The following is a 13,795-nucleotide window of genomic DNA, read 5'->3' as shown; positions in this document are numbered from 1 at the left end:
AGAATCTGAGATGGTTTGGGCTACACACGACGTCTTTACTTAATTATTCCCAAATTCTGCACTACCATCCATTTACGATTCTTACTCTGATGACTGAGACAGATAAATCTGAGATGGTTTTATGTTAGTAACTTAGGCACAAACTGCAGTAGCCCAGAGACAAAGTAGGCTAATGGCCTGATTATTAACCCAGTCTCTGTAGCGAGCTTTGCAGCCTGCACTGAAATCCAGACTGCTGCAGCTATGTAGTTATTGGTACCTAAGTTAGCTAGTTTAACATTAACTTGTTGGGTGTGTTTACTTGAGCTGGCGTCACAGGTCGATTGCAGTGCAGAGATAAGATCCTGAATGAAAGTGAACCACTGACTGTCAAGCATTATCTCTTCTTCCCTGGGATTACTATCAGGAGGAAATACCTAGAGGAAAGGGGGATGCCAGTACTGGCTTCAGACTTTTCCTGTTTTTACCAATGTGTATCACAGCCTTATACCAACATCTACTTTAGTGAACATAAAGAGCACAACTCACCTAGCAGCACTGCTTTGTAGTATTTCTCTTTCTGAGTGGCAAAATAGTTTTGTAGAATTTAAAGTCTGTATTTTTTTTCCTTACAGCTGTCTTGCAGCCAACTTGAAGAGTTTTGTTCAACTAAAGCAGTTTGTTCTTAAGGAGATGAAGCCGTATGCCACAAGCAAAGAACAGAAGAGATCAAGAGGCTTACATCAGAAACAACTTAGTTTTGTTAGACACAGACTAGAATACTGTAATAAGTTAACTTTATATCTCTTCTTGGTCTGAGCTTTTACTGAAAGACTGAGGTGTTTATTTGGTGTACTGGCAGCTATTCTAAACTGTTGAATTCTGTTCCCAGATCTGATCTTTCGTTTTTCGGTTAAGAAGAAAACAAAACAATTGCAGCCATCAAGGTTGCAAAGTAAATATTCAAAATGCACGTCAGTAGCACCAATTCAGTGATGTCTGACTGAGACTACAGTTTGAAGTAATAATGTTAGCAGGTGGAAATGGTTTCTATCTGCTTTCATGAGACCTCAGCTGCCCAATGAAAATTACTAAAGTGGCAGTGCTGTTTGGTACTTCCATACAGGCAGTACTGCAGCGGGAAAAGAAATGACAGTCTGCATAACTAGCATGACTGTCTTTGTAATATGCCCAGAATGAGCGGCTCAAGAGCCTGCTTCCATATTTGTTTCCTTTCCTTAGGGAGAGTCGTCCCGCATGATCTGCTTCCTGTAGTGCAGTATTTTTGTATCTTGGATATATGTGGCTATTTTGTAATAGAAGTTGGAAAAATATAAATATCTTTCCACAGTTTGATCCTTGTCTCAGAAGTTTTTCCTGGACTAGCTAGTGCTTTTCAAAGCAGAGCACTGGAGATGGATAAGCTGAGCTCAAAGGTGTGCATGACACTTCATGTCCAACTCAGAATGTTTGATCAATTTTAATATAAAATGTTCTTGGGCTCCCTTACATGGAAAACCACTGTTGACCTCGTTATAAATTCCTCCTGCTATTTAAAATTGGCAAGAACCATCTTGTTGATCTGGAAATTTGTCAGTGAGGAGTTCTCCCTATGAACTTTCTTCATTTTGTGCACAGCCAGAGCATAAATTCATTCCTTTGATTAAATATTCTTATTTAATTTAGTAGTGGGATAATGGCTTATTTTTAATACATTGTTTATATTTTATTATGCAGTGATGGCAGCACTATTTGTTATCATAAACAGCTTTGTAGGCTTACAATTTTTGTATCCTAACATTTTGATGATAAGCTTACAAAATGACTTAAGACGTAATCTAACCAGCTATTCTGCCACCATTAAATAGGAAAAGTGGCCTAGCATCTCTCCCTTGGGATCACCTGAGGGAAGACACACCTGGGTGTAACTTAACCGTCTGCTGTGCTGCCTTTAAATAGTAGTCAGGACTTGCTTTTTATCTTCTGAGATATCCCTAGGGAATACACACCTTGGTTTAACCTACATACACTTCAGCCCATTTTTGTCCCTAACAAATAATCCCAAGTGCATTTATCTGGTAGTTTGATAAGTCTAGAAAAATACATTGGTAAACTGAATTTATCAATGTTAGCATTCAATATATTTAAAAGAGTATCATTCTCATTCCTTTCTGAGCTGCTTCTTTTGATAAAATCTATCTGTCTTTTGCCCTATGGTTGTTATAGCTTAGAGGAGCTGCGAGTTGCAGTGTTCAGTTGGAAGACTGAAGGATAAAATTCACCAGGGAGATCTCAATTATAGCCTCCAAATCTGACATGCGCTCAAGATTGTTGGCATTTGCAGAACTTTCTGTTTGTTAATTGTTTAATCTTAAATGAAAATATAAAGAACCTTTATTATATATGAAATATCATTTCCTGACCAGTGATTTAGTGTTGCCTATAAAGCATAGCATCTGTAGCAATGTGACAGCCACTATAAGCTATTATTGTTTTGTTATTTTAGAAATGAGGATGAGCTCAAGAGGTGGTGTTAGACTTGACTCCTTGCCTTTCTGCTCTAGGTGAAATTCAGGTAGGTGATATAGACACGTGTTATAGTCATTGTGTCATCTAGCAATATGTTTTGTTTTGCTTTTTTGACAAGACTGCTATTAGTATGCAACTTCCAATACAGGAGTGAGATAATTAATTAAAGACAGATATTTGGCTTATGGAGTAATAACCTCTGATTCTCCTCACAGGTTTATTTTGTCTTGTGCTTAGTTATTTGTTCCTTATAACTATTCTGTATCATATGCCATGTTCAGGACCCTGTATCATTCCAGAGCAGCTGGACCTTCCTCCTATCCTCAGGGAGGAATGCTTATTCCTTCTTGGAGCTGATCACTGTATATATTTAAAGTTTCAGACCTCGGAATCAGGTTGAAATGCCCTGAAACATATAAACTTTCTTCTCAGAGAACGTAGTTTGTAAGGAGTTGGCAGCATTCTGACAACTTTTCCTTGTTTGTTGACATTGCACTTCAGAAAGAGTCTTTCGTGATTTTCTTCCCTTTTTTTGTTACAAGGTTAACAGAAATAGCGAAAGCTTTCCTAGCCTGAAGCTGCTGGATGAGTGGTAGGTTGGCAGGCTGTCTTTGTTTGTTTGGTCTTACAGCTTCTTTTTTGGCTGCCAGTTTTTTTCTGACATCACAGAGTTGTGCAGAGTTGAGGGTATTGGAGGAGTTTTGGTGACATTACAACAACAAGAAGAAAGTCTACCTTACATCAGTTGCCAGAGCATGGTAATTTAATGAATGAATTCTCTGTCAAAGTCAAGAATATAAAGGAGTGTGGCCGATGTCAGAATCCTAGCAGTCAGAATGACTGAATCCTAGCAGTGTTTCATTAAGCCACATGATAATGGCACTGGAAACTTTGGTACTGATTTTGGGGAGAAAAGAACAGTTGACTGATCCTGACAGAGTTAGTCACCTCTAACTCCTCTATCTAACCAGGACTTTTCTAAAGGTCATACCACATAAGATTCAAAGGAGAATGCTATTGCATTCTGGTTTTAAGGCCCTGAGGGACTGTGGGAGTTTCAAGAACATGTGGAGCTGCAAGTGAGTCTTTTGAACTGTGTGAGTCTTCCAAATCCAATCCTGTCACATTCATGATTCTGAATATGTTATGCAGGTTTGGCCACTTAACACTAAGGCATAAGCAATGAAACCATCGCTCATACATTACTTCATATTATTCCTTCTAAGGCTTGCTGCCTGCTCTTTTTATTTTCCATTTATTTTAAGCTGCAAGATTATTTCAAAGGTGTTGAATAACCCACACGTACCCCAAATAGTGTGCATCTTTTAGTTCTTGGCTGTTTTCTAAGGTCTGTTCCTCCTTGCTAACGTTCTATCATGAACATCCTTTCTGGAGCTGTGACAGAGCTTAGAAGCAACATTTGTTTGTGAATGACATGCGCTGTTTCTTCATGGTACAGATGAAGCATGTTAGCAATTTACTGTACTTACTCTGCAACCTGAGATTAAACATGTTGTATTCTTGCACCATTCTTTTACAGCAGCCGAAGAGAATCTGTTTTGAATTGTTTGAGGATGTCTCATGTAGTGCTTAGAACAGCGGATTGCACTCAGAACCTGCTGTACCTCTCAGCTCACAGAACCTCCTGTATCCCTTTCAAAAAACTCATGAATTTGCTAACAACTGGAATATTGCTTTTGTATTTGCCTTGCTTAACATATTTTCTGTAAAGCTGAGGAATACTGCAGCTAGAGATAAAACAGTACACCTTCTCTGTACCACAACCTTTAACCAAGTTTCTAACCAGTTAGTGACATGATTGGTTCTAAACAGGATGATTAATATTTAGCTAACTAGAAGACAGCTAACAGTGTTTTACTCCTGCCAGAGGCTTAGGCTAGCACATGATTATGTTCTTATAACTGGGCTTGGCAGAAGTGTGTGTGTTGGTTTGGTTGGGGCTTTTTTTTTTTTTTTTTTTTTTTTTAGCCCCTTAACCATGTCTAATAACCAGTACAACTGGTTTGTCTTCTTCCTTTCTTGGAGTGTGCTTGGATGTTCCTAACTACAGTGCTCCATAAGCGGCTAGTGCCAATACATGCACTCCCTTTTAGCGTTTCTCCACTTCCATAGATTTTTGGGGGAACATTCGTCTCAGACTTCCCAAAATGCACTGACAATATTAATGGGAGAAATACAGATGCATAAACAGCATTAGTAGAGTTGTATTGCAGAAAAAACTGTTTTAGGAATACAACTCACATTTAGTTCTTGAAACATGAGTTTCTTATGAGCTCATTAAAAGAACATAGGTATAAATACCTGCAGTATTTATAGGCAAAGCTGACAGGTGCTTAATATCACCACTCCAAGGTGTTACCTCAAATTCTACCACAGCTATTATTGTCTTGATTCTGAAACATCAAGAAAAAGTAGGAATAGTTTACCTGGTATATTAAAAAGGACTAGCATACTTGAGTTTTCCTAACAAATTATAATGCCAACACAGCCTAGGATATTCTTTGACACAGTCTAGGGCATTACTTAAATTTGGGGAAATACACAGCACGTTTTGCAGGAAGGTTATGGAGCTATACCTGGCTGGTAGTCAGGGTTCTAAGCTGACCTTCCTAGCTCCTGTATGCAAGACTTTAGAGCCATCAGGGTCAGTAATTAGAACTATGTGAGAGAGGTTCCCCCATCCTTTCCAAAACATTTTCACATCTTGCTTGGGCAATCCTTCCTTCATCTTTATCTTCACACACAATAGTGGAAAACATAAAACCCTGTGCTTCCGCAAACAGCAGTTGAAATCATCCCAGAGGTATTATCTTAGAAACTAGAAAATGATTCAATGAAAGAAGGAATGAATCATATAAATACTCAAAGTGTTGTACCTCAGCAATGTCCCTCCCTTCTTAGTACAAAGCAAAGAACAAAAGCAGGCTGCTGCCTGGCATGGGCCCCTCCTAGATGACTTACTGGGACTGTGAAATCATCAGAAGCCTCAGAAAGAAGTGCTTATGCAGCGTTTATGACTTGATTTTCTTCTCTTCAGTTCTCTGTAAGCATGGGACCGGTAACTGTGTTCTCTTGAATGCCTGCATATATTCTAGAAGATGGATGAGGAAGGGCATGGGCTGAAGCAAATATTTTTATGTCCACAGATTTCCGGATGGCTTTTACATTTCAGAAACTGAAAATGGATTTTTAGAGATAAAACATATCGCATAGAAAAGGGCACATAAACATTGTCAGGTCATGAAAACATGAAACCACATTTTCATTGCTGAGGATGATTTTAAACACTCTTAGAAAACAAGCAATGTGAAATTGAGTGGTCTGTTCAAATGGAAAGTTATAATGGGAGGTAAAAATCCTGAACAGGCCATTAATTCCTATCTGGCAGACAAACAGACACTACTTTAGCACTTAGAGGAACTTCAGTGAGAACAAAATATTGATCTCAGATTGCCAGATCTAAACTTAAATGTGTGAGACACAAAAGTCAGTGTAACCCACTATAGAAGGTATTCAGTGCAAATTATTTTCTGAAAGGTCATTGTTCAAAAGATGAAAAGAATTAAGGAGGATAAAAAGAAGTAATTGCAACTGAAGTTTTCATTCTAAATTCAGTTAAAAACGTTTCATCTTCTTAAGCAAGTATTGCAAGTTCATGTGATTCTCCAAACACTCCAGTCTGTGGGGTTTCATAGGAAGCAGTAGGCTTGGTTCACCTTCCTTGTCAGCTCTTTCTAAGTCCTTAGTTTTAATGGTTGGTTCCGTAGAATGACAGTGCACTGCAGCTACTCTACATTGCTTGAATGTGTCTTTGTCAGTGTTTTTTTCTTCTTCTTTTTTTTTTTTCTCTTGTTTTTCTGCACAGCATGCTTTTCACTCAGGCTCTTGTGACATCAGTGGCGAATGTCTGTGAGGAATTGCCTCGGGCTGGTGTGACTTTCAAAGGATAAGACAATTTGTTACCTTGCCAATGAACAGTTTATTACAATTCTAATTATTGTTATTAGTCTGGCAGGTGGTGCCATGCATGATATTTTTACAACTGCCAAAGATGCAGGTACTTCTTTCATGACAAAAAATAACCTGAGTAAGATTTAAAGAAAGAACCAGCATTCTGCTGTAGTACATGTTTGATAATTCTTTGCATTAACATAGTGTATATGGCACCTGGCTATTTTTAAATCTGAAGCTGAAGCATACTGACTGTTGAAAGATTTTGTTGTGAGACCAATTGTAATTAGAGTGTGTTAACAGCCTAAGTTAGATATGAAGGTATCTCTCTGTCTCTCAAGCTCTTTCCTCTAATCTTTATTATTCTACTTGTTGTGTAAAGACTCATCATATTTATAAACTCTAACTCACTGTTAATGACTGCCTAAGAATACCAACTATCCCTTTCCCAATGAAGACCTAAGTTCCTAAACATAGGGACTTTGCTTTCTCTGGTTTGTAGGGTTGCATGCAGTCAGCTTCAAGAAATAAAAATGATAGAAATATTATGTGCATTTCAGGATGGGCTAATACAATGCCATACTATCCCTTTTGAGCAGCACAGTCCAATTCCACCCATTGCTCCCTGTACAGAATGGTTGATAAAGCACATCATGCCTTTTGCTCTGTCATGTACTGACATACTTTCTAAAAAAAGTTTCACATTGCTTATTCTGCTTCAGTAAATACTGAAGCTGCAGTGCATCCACACCAATGCATGCAGCATAGGCAGCAAAGAGGAGGAGCTGGAAGCCACTGTGCAGCAGGAAAACTGTGATACAGTTGCCATCATGGAAACATGGTGGGATGACTCGCATAACTGCAGTGGGTGGCTATAAATTCTTCACAAGGTACAGACAAGGAAGGAGAGGTGGTGGGGTAGCCCTGTATGTTAAGGAGTGTTTTGACCATCTAGAGCTTGACAATGGTGACAGTAAGGACAGTAAGGTTAAATGTTTATGGGTAAGAATCAGGGGGAGGGCCAACAAGGCAGATATCATGGTGGGAGTCTGTTATAGATCACCCAACCAGGATGAAGAAACAGATGAACTAATCTATAGCAGCTGGGAGAAGTCTTGTCATTGCTAGCGCTTGTTCTTGTGGGGGACTTCGACTTAGCAGATGTTTGCTGGAAATAAAATACAGCAGAGAGGAAACAGTCCAGGAGCTGGTGAGGGAGCCAGCTAGGGAAGGTGTCTTGCTGGAGCTGTTGTTTGTGAACAGAGAAGGACTTGTGGGGTGATTTGATTTGGTTGGAGGCTGTCTTGGGAATAGTGATCGTGAAATGATAGAGTTTTTGATTCTTGGAGCAGTAAGGAGAGGGGTCAGCAGAACTGCCACCTTGGACATCCAGAAAGCAGACTCTGGCCTGTTTAGGGGCCTGGTTGACAAAGTCCCTTAGGAGGCAGGCATGAAGGGCAAGGGAGTCAAGGAAGGCTGGACATTCTTCAGAAAGGAAATCCTAAATTTGCAGGAGTAAGCTGTCCCCATTTGCCAAAAGATGAGCCGATGGGGAAGAACAGAGAGCTTTGGCTGGAACTCAGGGGAAAGCAGGAAAGCAGGGAGCTTATGACCTTTGGAAGAAGGGGCAGGCAACTCAGGAGGACTACAGGTATGTCATGAGATTATGCAGGGAGAAAATTAGAAGGGCCAAAGCCCAACTAGAACTTAATCTGGTTACTGCTGTACAGGACAATTAAAAAAATGTCTATAAATACATTTGCAACAAAAGGAGGACTAAGGAGAGTCTCAATCCTTTATTGCTGCAGGTGGAAACATAGTGACAAAGGATGAGGAAAGAGGTGAGGTACTTAATGCCGCCTTTGCCTCAGTATTTATTAGTAAGACCAGTTGTTCTTGAGCCTGGCTCCCTGAGCTGGAAGACAGGGATGGGGAGCAGAATGAAGCCCCCATAATCCAGGGGGAAATGGTCAGCAACTGGCTACACCACTTAGACACACACAAGTCCATGCAGCCAGATAGGATCCACCTGAGGGAGCTGGCAGAAGTGCTCAACGAGCCACTTCCCATCATTTACCAGCAGTCCTGGCTGACCAGTGAGGTCCCATTTGACTGGAGCTTGCAAATGTGATGCCCATCTACAGGAAGGGCAGGAAGGAGGATCTGGGGAACTCCAGGCCTGTTAGCCTGGCCTTGGTGCCAGGGTAGGTTATGGAGCAGCTCATCCTGAGTGCTATCACGTGGCATGTACAGGACTACCAGGTGATCCGGCCCAGTCAGCATGGGTTTATGGAAGGCAGGTCCCGCTTGACTAACCTGATCTCCTTCTGTGACAAGGTGACCCGCTTAGTGGATAAGGGAAAGGCTGAGGACATTGTCTACCTAGACCTCAGTAAAGCCTTTGACACTGTTTCACACAGCATTCTCCTGCAGAAACTGGCTGCTCATGGCTTGGATGAGTTTATTCCTCGCTGGGCAAAAAACTGGCTCGCTGACCATGCCCAAAGAGTGGTGGTGAATCCAGTTACATCCAGTTGGTGGCTGCTCGCAGGTGATGTTCTCTAGGGCTCAGTGTTGGGACCCGTGCTGTTTAATATCTTTATCAGTGATTGGGAGGAGGAGATCGAGTGCACCCTCAGTATGTTTGAAGACAATGCCATGTTGTGGGGGAGTGTTGATCTGCTTGAGGGTAGGAAGGCTCTGCAGAGGGATCTGGACAGGCTGGATTGATGGCCAAGGCTAACTGTATGAGGTTTACCGAGGCTCAGTGCTGGGTCCCGCAGGCTGGGGGCACCGTGGCTGGGAAGCTGCCCGGTGGGAAAGGGCCTGGGGCTGTCGGGCGGCAGCTGCTGGAGATGAGCCCCCAGTGTGCCCAGGTGGCCGAGGAGGCTGAGAGCATCCTGGCTTGTGCCAGAAACGGTGTGGCCAGCGGGAGCAGGGCAGTGACCGTCCCCCTGTACGCTGGTGAGCCCCCACCTCGAATCCTGGGGTCGGTTTTGGGTCCCTCACTGCAAGAAAGACACTGGGGGGCTGGAGCGTGTCCAGAGCTGGGCAGGGGGCTGGGGCACAAAGCTGATGGGGAGCAGCTGGGGGGGTGTCAGCCTGGAGAAAAGGGGGCTCAGGGGGGACCTGATCACTCTCTACCTGAAAGCAGGTTGTAGACAGGTGGGTGCCCATCTCTTCTCCCAGAAAAAGAGTGATGGGACAAAAGGAAATGGCCTCAAATTGCACCAGGGGAAGTTTAGATTTGATTTTACAAAAAAAATTATTCACCAAAAGGGTTGTCAAGCACTGGAACAGGCTGCCCAGGGAAGTGGTGCAGTCACCATTCTGGGAGGAGCCATGGCACTTGGGGACATGTTTTAGTGGTGGGCTACGTTAACAGTTGGACTTGATGGTCTTAAAGGTCTTTTCCAACCTGAATGATTCTGTGATTTTATGTTTGGTCTCGTGTAATCAGTATTGCAATAGCAGCTACTTTGTTCTTGTCATGCGGCTACTACCTTAAAAAACATGCATGTTTTTCTGTCATTCTCATGATACAAAGAAATCTGGTTTTGTAAAAAAAACCCAAATAATTGTTCTTTTTATATATAACCATCTTTGCTTCTTCCCTGTTTGCCCAGGAATATGAAACAGTCATATTTTTGAAAACCAGACGGGTCTGTTACAGTTAATCCAACTGGATTTTAGTGTATTATACTTCAGTTTGAGAAGCTAAGGGGACAGGCATGTCCAGCTCTCTCTCTGTCCCCTACCTTGATGTTTTATGATACAGCTGCATTGTGACCAGACAACATGTTTCATTAATGCCACATTTATGTCCTGTAAACATGGAACATAAACCGGCAGCAACAGGAAATCAAGTGGTGTGTCCTGTAAGGAAAATGAATTGATACAATTGTTTAGTACAAAATTTAGTGTTTTGTCTTTCTGTGACTTGGAAGAACTGCAGCTGTGCTAGAATGGTTTCAGGATTTGGCTGACTTATGTGTGCACCCGCCAGGGCTCCAGGTAAGAACTGATCTTGCTGGAGCAGAGAGTGTGGGCATGTTTTGGAGTCATTCCCTGCAGGGGCTGTTCAGCAGGTACAGTAGGCCAAAAGTGGCACTGATTCAAAATAGTGGCGAGAAAGATATTACATACTTGACTGCACCTGGTGCAGAGGAAACTAAAGATGTTAGTCCCCTCCCCTTTCCCCATCAATTGTCTCATATTTCTGAGATACAGGTGTGTGGTTACAGCGTAAACAGACCAAAGATTTTTCTTCTAGGCTAATAAGTTGCATGGATTTTTTTCCTGTAGTATCTCTGCCAAAATACAGAAACATACAGTATGAACTCTTGCACTTCCACACACCCTGTGCACACTGGAGAGAAAGACTTTTCTTTCTGGAGCCAGGGTGGCAGACTGAACCTGCCCCTCTGGCAGCTATACTTCAGTCTTTTCTGAATATATTTTAGAAATTTATTTTTGTCTTGTCCATATTCTATGACCATGCATTCTATGAACAGTCAGAGCATCTTAAATTAAGAGATAATGTATGAGCATGAAAGTGCAGTTTGTTTTTTCTGTGCCATTGGCTGATCTTGTGTGACTATCCAGGACTGTAGCACTAGCTGTGGTCATTGCCTTAGAAGAAAAGCTGTTCTGTCTTCATCGCAAAGCCTGCAAGTCTAAAAGTCATCTGAACAAATTCTGATGAGGTTACTATTTTCTGTGTAGCCTGGATGATAAAGATGTACACTAAAGGAATTACAAAGGTGATTTTAGATTGGCTAGGTAGTATCTTCTAAGACTACTATTTCTTCTGTACCGGTTGTAGCTCTTGATACCACAACACCGCTTGCTTAGGTCTAAGAAGAAAAGAAAAAGCACAGGTGTGAGGAAGCTTGCATTGTACAACTGTGTTATCTCCAATGCAGACAAATGATTTATGATTGCATGTTTCATGTAGCAGGAATGATATTGCCAGAGGTAAGAATAAGGAGGAAAATTCAAACTCCCTTCAGGTGACAGACATCTTAAAAATAAAGAGGATCCTTTTGAATTTTCTGGCAAGTCTCATCAGGCTAGTCCTTCAGCAAAAAGGGAAACGTAGCGTCACTACAACTGCCCCAGAATAACCACTACTCAATGTCTAAGATTCCCTTGATAGGCAACCAGGAAAACTGGTGCCCTAACAGCTAACTGTACCGAGACTGCATTCCGCTTCTGCTTTTGCTCAGAACTTGCTCTTCTGACATTGTGCAATTCCATATTAACGTGGACATTAGTTTCACAGACAACTCTGACCATTTTCCTTTTGCTTTATAGAAAGAAATGAGAAGCTCTGTAATCAGCAGAATTAATGAAATCTCGTGTCCTAGGGCTTTCCATTCCCTTCCAAAGAATGGAAAGCCCTAGGTCCCAGTGGCAGTTATTGGGAAAACTTGAAATTGCTCTGCTTCTCATAGACTGGACAGGGATCAAGGGAAATGTGGAAATTCCTGTAATGCTGCAAGGTTGGCAAGAGAACCTTAACACTAATCTGAAGCTGGCTGAATAGTATAAACTTGAAGCAGAGTCAAGTTTCGATGTTTTGGTTGATCATACTTAATATTTTAAGTACAGTGCCATCTAAAAGTAGTCACGACTAATGCTTTATTGAGATAGATACCCTACACAGGCATACAAGGTCTGAGCCTTGAAGCAGTTGCATCTGGTCTAATCTAAATCATGTGTAACAATATCTAAGGGTTGAACCCTTGAATTAATTGTTCTGTTCCTTCTCTATTTTCAAGTTAGTTTGTGCTTTGTTTTTTTCCTTTTTGACAATTTGAACCAATTTTATTAATTTTGCAGCTATGCTGTCCTGCACTGCCTTTGAAAAGTGTTCCTCTTGTTCCATTACTTTCCCCTTAGCTATTTAAGGGTGTTTTCCAAGGAAGATCAACACCAGACTAGGTTCTTGGCCTGGATTTAGGAACCTTGGGCATGCCCTGGTGAAGTGTCTGCAGCCACTAGACGGCACATTGCGAGGGAATCTGTACATCCTGAAGAGCAACTTGATGTTTTCAGTCTGTTAGTATGATTAAAGGATAAATAATATTAAATGTTTCTTTAATAGGAGAAAAGGCACAGCATTGACAGTAGTGATTAAGTTCTATTAAACAGTTGTTATTTTGGACACCAGGTGATTAGTACATTCAAACCACTTCATTTCCAGACTTTGGCACCTTGGTCATTACTAACTCAAATCATAAAGTTCAGTGAATCAAGTTGTAAATAGTTTTATTGGTTCCGTGTTGAAAAAAATTGAGGGTTGTGAAATTCCTTGATGACTTAAAGTTATGTATTTCCTAAGTCTTTGTACTTCTATTTTCTGTTATTTATTTATTTATTCATCATTGCAGAAATTTTAAACTGTTTCTGCCTTTGCAAACACTAAACCCAACATGCTAACTGAGAGCAAAGAGTTGTATTCCTAGAACAAATACGCCGAATGGAGAGAGCTGGAGTTTTGCACTCGGGCACATGCTACTGCCAACATGCCGTAGTTATCTGAGGGAGGATTTACCTCCAAGGATGAGAGTGGACCTGCTCTTGTAGCTTGTGGAGAAAAGTCCATGTTTACGTACATGTCAACGACTATTGGATAAAACACAGGACCTTCATGTTTCTTTTGGTTTGTATTTTGTTTTCTGAAAATATTTTTTCATCTTTTTGAGAATTATTTTATGTCCATTATATGACAAGGCTTTCTTCAAAGTAGGTTTTGGTTTTTTTTAATGAAAGCTTACAAATTAAATTGTGATATCTAGGTATATTTCAAGGTTTCAGTGCTATACAAGAAGGCTTCTTTAATGTTCATTTTAATACCTTTTAAGTGACTGGGAGCAAATTCTTGGTTTCTCCAAACCAACCTGAGGATTAGAAAGACATGCTGGCTTCATGCTATTGTGGCTTTAAAATTGTCATGTGTTCTGTTAAGTCTGTTTATGATTTCAGTGCCTGATGAAGTGACCCTTGCATCACTTACATGCCACTTTACAAATTTCAGTCAAGTTGTTTATGATGAAGCAAGTGCCTTTCTCAAATGTAAGCTATTTTCATTGTTCTATTAGCCTGCTTAAAATTCATCTGGTTTTCTGGTGTGGTCAAGTGTTGTAGAAATGTATATGTTTACCAGGATAAGTCCTTCATATTCTTTTAGGTATACACGTATGTGCCTGTAAAACTTGTGTGTGTGCGCGTGTGTGTGTGCGTGTGTCTGGGCAAGGCAAGGCAAGACAGCACCATAACTCCAGGGAAAATGGAGGAGGTGACTGCGAGT

The 13,795-nt window shown here is 41.0% G+C and overlaps 1 long non-coding RNA gene across 3 annotated transcripts in view; it reads left to right on the top strand.

The window, feature by feature from the left end:
- The window catches only part of LOC114012985 (uncharacterized), a 49,639-nt gene extending 48,854 nt beyond the window's left edge, over nt 1-785 (top strand). For all 3 annotated transcript variants that reach the window (XR_008746129.1, XR_008746130.1, XR_003555799.2), the window contains one exon: nt 615-785. This is a non-coding gene — a long non-coding RNA (uncharacterized LOC114012985). The remainder of the gene's footprint in view (nt 1-614) is intronic.
- Nucleotides 786-13,795: the final 13,010 nt, after the last annotated feature.

The sequence above is a fragment of the Falco peregrinus genome, chromosome 2, assembly GCF_023634155.1.
Source record: "Falco peregrinus isolate bFalPer1 chromosome 2, bFalPer1.pri, whole genome shotgun sequence".
Lineage (NCBI taxonomy): Eukaryota > Metazoa > Chordata > Aves > Falconiformes > Falconidae > Falco > Falco peregrinus.
Note: the sequence above shows the minus strand (reverse complement) of the source record. Positions and strands in the feature narration are given on the sequence as shown.